The sequence below is a fragment of the Salmo salar genome, unplaced genomic scaffold, assembly GCF_905237065.1.
Source record: "Salmo salar unplaced genomic scaffold, Ssal_v3.1, whole genome shotgun sequence".
NCBI lineage: Eukaryota > Metazoa > Chordata > Actinopteri > Salmoniformes > Salmonidae > Salmo > Salmo salar.
In genome coordinates, this window is record NW_025549383.1 from 357,501 (window position 1) to 362,500 (window position 5,000).

Genomic DNA, 5,000 nt, shown 5'->3' on the forward strand with positions numbered 1-5,000 from the left:
TGCACTATTTCATCAGCAACACTGCCTTGTAGTAAGCATTTAATGATGAATTGACTAAATGTCTGTTTTATCAGACTCACTTTGACTATATATGTTGTAGCAAGAGATTGTTTCTCGCTTACGGCCATATCAGCCTGGGTACACCCGATCTTGTCTGATCTCGGAAGCTAAGCAGGGTCGGGCCTGGTTAGTACTTGGATGGGAGACCGCCTGGGAATACCAGGTGCTGTAAGCATTTTGTCCACGAGGGTGTGCTCTTGCACTATTTCATCAGCAACACTGCCTTGTAGTAAGCATTTAATGATGAATTGACTAAATGTCTGTTTTATCAGACTCACTTTGACTATATATGTTGTAGCAAGAGATTGTTTCTTGCTTACGGCCATACCAGCCTGGGTACTCCCGATCTCGTCTGATCTCGGAAGCTAAGCAGGGTCGGGCCTGGTTAGTACTTGGATGGGAGACCGCCTGGGAATACCAGGTGCTGTAAGCATTTTGTCCACGAGGGTGTGCTCTTGTACTATTTCATCAGCAACACTGCCTTGTAGTAAGCATTTAATGATGAATTGACTAAATGTCTGTTTTATCAGACTCACTTTGACTATATATGTTGTAGCAAGAGATTGTTTCTCGCTTACGGCCATATCAGCCTGGGTACACCAGATCTCGTCTGATCTCGGAAGCTAAGCAGGGTCTGGCCTGGTTAGTACTTGGATGGGAGACCGCCTGGGAATACCAGGTGCTGTAAGCATTTTGTCCACGAGGGTGTGCTCTTGCACTATTTCATCAGCAACACTGCCTTGTAGTAAGCATTTAATGATGAATTGACTAAATGTCTGTTTTATCAGACTCACTTTGACTATATATGTTGTAGCAAGAGATTGTTTCTAGCTTACGGCCATATCAGCCTGGGTACGCCCGATCTCGTCTGATCTCGGAAGCTAAGCAGGGTCGGGCCTGGTTAGTACTTGGATGGGAGACCGCCTGGGAATACCAGGTGCTGTAAGCATTTTGTCCACGAGGGTGTGCTCTTGCACTATTTCATCAGCAACACTGCCTTGTAGTAAGCATTTAATGATGAATTGACTAAATGTCTGTTTTATCAGACTCACTTTGACTATATATGTTGTAGCAAGAGATTGTTTCTCGCTTACGGCCATATCAGCCTGGGTTCACCCGATCTTGTCTGATCTCGGAAGCTAAGCAGGGTCGGGCCTGGTTAGTACTTGGATGGGAGACCGCCTGGGAATACCAGGTGCTGTAAGCATTTCGTCCACGAGGGTGTGCTCTTGCACTATTTCATCAGCAACACTGCCTTGTAGTAAGCATTTAATGATGAATTGACTAAATGCAGCTTCCTGCCTTTTTAATAGGATCAAATTTCCTTGTGTTTTCAATTAGCATCTGCCTTGTATTTATAAGACAAACAAGAATATTGTTGCTGAATGCAGCTTGTGTGTGCTTTGTGCTCCTTTGCCCTGTTCAAATGATGAAAGGAAATAAAGTTTGTATTTTATCCAACTACCTGTGCTAAAAAGTGATGGGAACAGTGTTTGTAATTTCTTCTACTTTTTCAGTGACACAAAGTTCAAGCTGCTTATCTAATTGGTGAAAATGCAATGTCTGTTTATCACACTCACTTTGACTATATATGTTGTAGCAAGAGATTGTTTCTAGCTTACGGCCATACCAGCCTGGGTACTCCCGATCTCGTCTGATCTCGGAAGCTAAGCAGGGTTGGGCCTGGTTAGTACTTGGATGGGAGACCGCCTGGGAATACCAGGTGCTGTAAGCATTTTGTCCACGAGGGTGTGCTCTTGCACTATTTCATCAGCAACACTGCCTTGTAGTAAGCATTTAATGATGAATTGACTAAATGTCTGTTTTATCAGACTCACTTTGACTATATATGTTGTAGCAAGAGATTGTTTCTAGCTTACGGCCATATCAGCCTGGGTACGCCCGATCTCGTCTGATCTCGGAAGCTAAGCAGGGTCGGGCCTGGTTAGTACTTGGATGGGAGACCGCCTGGGAATACCAGGTGCTGTAAGCATTTTGTCCACGAGGGTGTGCTCTTGCACTATTTCATCAGCAACACTGCCTTGTAGTAAGCATTTAATGATGAATTGACTAAATGTCTGTTTTATCAGACTCACTTTGACTATATATGTTGTAGCAAGAGATTGTTTCTCGCTTACGGCCATATCAGCCTGGGTACACCCGATCTTGTCTGATCTCGGAAGCTAAGCAGGGTCGGGCCTGGTTAGTACTTGGATGGGAGACCGCCTGGGAATACCAGGTGCTGTAAGCATTTTGTCCACGAGGGTGTGCTCTTGCACTATTTCATCAGCAACACTGCCTTGTAGTAAGCATTTAATGATGAATTGACTAAATGTCTGTTTTATCAGACTCACTTTGACTATATATGTTGTAGCAAGAGATTGTTTCTTGCTTACGGCCATACCAGCCTGGGTACTCCCGATCTCGTCTGATCTCGGAAGCTAAGCAGGGTCGGGCCTGGTTAGTACTTGGATGGGAGACCGCCTGGGAATACCAGGTGCTGTAAGCATTTTGTCCACGAGGGTGTGCTCTTGTACTATTTCATCAGCAACACTGCCTTGTAGTAAGCATTTAATGATGAATTGACTAAATGTCTGTTTTATCAGACTCACTTTGACTATATATGTTGTAGCAAGAGATTGTTTCTCGCTTACGGCCATATCAGCCTGGGTACACCAGATATCGTCTGATCTCGGAAGCTAAGCAGGGTCGGGCCTGGTTAGTACTTGGATGGGAGACCGCCTGGGAATACCAGGTGCTGTAAGCATTTTGTCCACGAGGGTGTGCTCTTGCACTATTTCATCAGCAACACTGCCTTGTAGTAAGCATTTAATGATGAATTGACTAAATGTCTGTTTTATCAGACTCACTTTGACTATATATGTTGTAGCAAGAGATTGTTTCTCGCTTACGGCCATATCAGCCTGGGTACTCCCGATCTCGTCTGATCTCGGAAGCTAAGCAGGGTCGGGCCTGGTTAGTACTTGGATGGGAGACCGCCTGGGAATACCAGGTGCTGTAAGCATTTTGTCCACGAGGGTGTGCTCTTGCACTATTTCATCAGCAACACTGCCTTGTAGTAAGCATTTAATGATGAATTGACTAAATGCAGCTTCCTGCCTTTTTAATAGGATCAAATTTCCTTGTGTTTTCAATTAGCATCTGCCTTGTATTTATAAGACAAACAAGAATATTGTTGCTGAATGCAGCTTGTGTGTGCTTTGTGCTCCTTTGCCCTGTTCAAATGATGAAAGGAAATAAAGTTTGTATTTTATCCAACTACCTGTGCTAAAAAGTGATGGGAAGAGTGTTTGTAATTTCTTCTACTTTTTCAGTGACACAAAGTTCAAGCTGCTTATCTAATTGGTGGAAATGCAATGTCTGTTTATCACACTCACTTTGACTATATATGTTGTAGCAAGAGATTCTTTCTCGCTTACGGCCATACCAGCCTGGGTACGCACGATCTCGTCTGATCTCGGAAGCTAAGCAGGGTCGGGCCTGGTTAGTAGTTGGATGGGAGAACGCCTGGGAATACCAGGTGCTGTAAGTATTTTGTCCACGAGGGTGTGCTCTTGCACTATTTCATCAGCAACACTGCCTTGTAGTAAGCATTTAATGATGAATTGACTAAATGTCTGTTTTATCAGACTCACTTTGACTATATATGTTGTAGCAAGAGATTGTTTCTCGCTTACGGCCATATCAGCCTGGGTACTCCCGATCTCGTCTGATCTCGGAAGCTAAGCAGGGTCGGGCCTGGTTAGTACTTGGATGGGAGACCGCCTGGGAATACCAGGTGCTGTAAGCATTTTGTCCACGAGGGTGTGCTCTTGCACTATTTCATCAGCAACACTGCCTTGTAGTAAGCATTTAATGATGAATTGACTAAATGCAGCTTCCTGCCTTTTTAATAGGATCAAATTTCCTTGTGTTTTCAATTAGCATCTGCCTTGTATTTATAAGACAAACAAGAATATTGTTGCTGAATGCAGCTTGTGTGTGCTTTGTGCTCCTTTGCCCTGTTCAAATGATGAAAGGAAATAAAGTTTGTATTTTATCCAACTACCTGTGCTAAAAAGTGATGGGAAGAGTGTTTGTAATTTCTTCTACTTTTTCAGTGACACAAAGTTCAAGCTGCTTATCTAATTGGTGGAAATGCAATGTCTGTTTATCACACTCACTTTGACTATATATGTTGTAGCATGAGATTTTTTCTCGCTTACGGCCATACCAGCCTGGGTACGCACGATCTCGTCTGATCTCGGAAGCTAAGCAGGGTCGGGCCTGGTTAGTAGTTGGATGGGAGACCGCCTGGGAATACCAGGTGCTGTAAGCATTTTGTCCACGAGGGTGTGCTCTTGCACTATTTCATCAGCAACACTGCCTTGTAGTAAGCATTTAATGATGAATTGACTAAATGTCTGTTTTATCAGACTCACTTTGACTATATATGTTGTAGCAAGAGATTGTTTCTCGCTTACGGCCATATCAGCCTGGGTACGCCCGATCTCGTCTGATCTCGGAAGCTAAGCAGGGTCCGGCCTGGTTAGTACTTGGATGGGAGACCGCCTGGGAATACCAGGTGCTGTAAGCATTTTGTCCACGAGGGTGTGCTCTTGCACTATTTCATCAGCAACACTGCCTTGTAGTAAGCATTTAATGATGAATTGACTAAATGTCTGTTTTATCAGACTCACTTTGACTATATATGTTGTAGCAAGAGATTGTTTCTCGCTTACGGCCATATCAGCCTGGGTACTCCCGATCTCGTCTGATCTCGGAAGCTAAGCAGGGTCGGGCCTGGTTAGTACTTGGATGGTAGACCGCCTGGGAATACCAGGTGCTGTAAGCATTTTGTCCACGAGGGTGTGCTCTTGCACTATTTCATCAGCAACACTGCCTTGTAGTAAGCATTTAATGATGAATTGACTAAATGT

At 44.0% G+C, this 5,000-nt stretch overlaps 15 non-coding genes and 1 pseudogene across 15 annotated transcripts; all 16 read left to right on the forward strand.

Moving 5' to 3' along the window:
• Positions 1-116: 116 nt before the first annotated feature.
• On the forward strand, positions 117-235 carry LOC123737914 (5S ribosomal RNA). The gene has a single exon (XR_006767211.1). It is a non-coding gene; the product is annotated as a 5S ribosomal RNA (ribosomal RNA).
• A 139-nt stretch (positions 236-374) lies between these two features.
• On the forward strand, positions 375-493 carry LOC123737579 (5S ribosomal RNA). Its single transcript, XR_006766880.1, has one exon. It is a non-coding gene; the product is annotated as a 5S ribosomal RNA (ribosomal RNA).
• A 139-nt stretch (positions 494-632) lies between these two features.
• LOC123737277 (5S ribosomal RNA) lies at positions 633-751 on the forward strand. Its single transcript, XR_006766815.1, has one exon. It is a non-coding gene; the product is annotated as a 5S ribosomal RNA (ribosomal RNA).
• A 139-nt stretch (positions 752-890) lies between these two features.
• Positions 891-1,009, forward strand: LOC123737711 (5S ribosomal RNA). Its single transcript, XR_006767009.1, has one exon. It is a non-coding gene; the product is annotated as a 5S ribosomal RNA (ribosomal RNA).
• Positions 1,010-1,148: 139 nt separating this feature from the next.
• LOC123737125 (5S ribosomal RNA) lies at positions 1,149-1,267 on the forward strand. The gene has a single exon (XR_006766665.1). It is a non-coding gene; the product is annotated as a 5S ribosomal RNA (ribosomal RNA).
• Positions 1,268-1,676: 409 nt separating this feature from the next.
• LOC123737641 (5S ribosomal RNA) lies at positions 1,677-1,795 on the forward strand. The gene has a single exon (XR_006766940.1). It is a non-coding gene; the product is annotated as a 5S ribosomal RNA (ribosomal RNA).
• A 139-nt stretch (positions 1,796-1,934) lies between these two features.
• On the forward strand, positions 1,935-2,053 carry LOC123737712 (5S ribosomal RNA). Its single transcript, XR_006767010.1, has one exon. It is a non-coding gene; the product is annotated as a 5S ribosomal RNA (ribosomal RNA).
• A 139-nt stretch (positions 2,054-2,192) lies between these two features.
• LOC123737915 (5S ribosomal RNA) lies at positions 2,193-2,311 on the forward strand. The gene has a single exon (XR_006767212.1). It is a non-coding gene; the product is annotated as a 5S ribosomal RNA (ribosomal RNA).
• A 139-nt stretch (positions 2,312-2,450) lies between these two features.
• Positions 2,451-2,569, forward strand: LOC123737580 (5S ribosomal RNA). The gene has a single exon (XR_006766881.1). It is a non-coding gene; the product is annotated as a 5S ribosomal RNA (ribosomal RNA).
• A 139-nt stretch (positions 2,570-2,708) lies between these two features.
• Positions 2,709-2,827, forward strand: LOC123737296 (5S ribosomal RNA). The gene has a single exon (XR_006766834.1). It is a non-coding gene; the product is annotated as a 5S ribosomal RNA (ribosomal RNA).
• Positions 2,828-2,966: 139 nt separating this feature from the next.
• Positions 2,967-3,085, forward strand: LOC123737737 (5S ribosomal RNA). The gene has a single exon (XR_006767035.1). It is a non-coding gene; the product is annotated as a 5S ribosomal RNA (ribosomal RNA).
• Positions 3,086-3,494: 409 nt separating this feature from the next.
• On the forward strand, positions 3,495-3,613 carry LOC123737388 (uncharacterized; annotated as a pseudogene).
• Positions 3,614-3,752: 139 nt separating this feature from the next.
• LOC123737738 (5S ribosomal RNA) lies at positions 3,753-3,871 on the forward strand. The gene has a single exon (XR_006767036.1). It is a non-coding gene; the product is annotated as a 5S ribosomal RNA (ribosomal RNA).
• A 409-nt stretch (positions 3,872-4,280) lies between these two features.
• LOC123737137 (5S ribosomal RNA) lies at positions 4,281-4,399 on the forward strand. Its single transcript, XR_006766677.1, has one exon. It is a non-coding gene; the product is annotated as a 5S ribosomal RNA (ribosomal RNA).
• A 139-nt stretch (positions 4,400-4,538) lies between these two features.
• On the forward strand, positions 4,539-4,657 carry LOC123737198 (5S ribosomal RNA). Its single transcript, XR_006766737.1, has one exon. It is a non-coding gene; the product is annotated as a 5S ribosomal RNA (ribosomal RNA).
• A 139-nt stretch (positions 4,658-4,796) lies between these two features.
• On the forward strand, positions 4,797-4,915 carry LOC123737996 (5S ribosomal RNA). The gene has a single exon (XR_006767291.1). It is a non-coding gene; the product is annotated as a 5S ribosomal RNA (ribosomal RNA).
• The last annotated feature ends 85 nt before the right edge of the window (positions 4,916-5,000 follow it).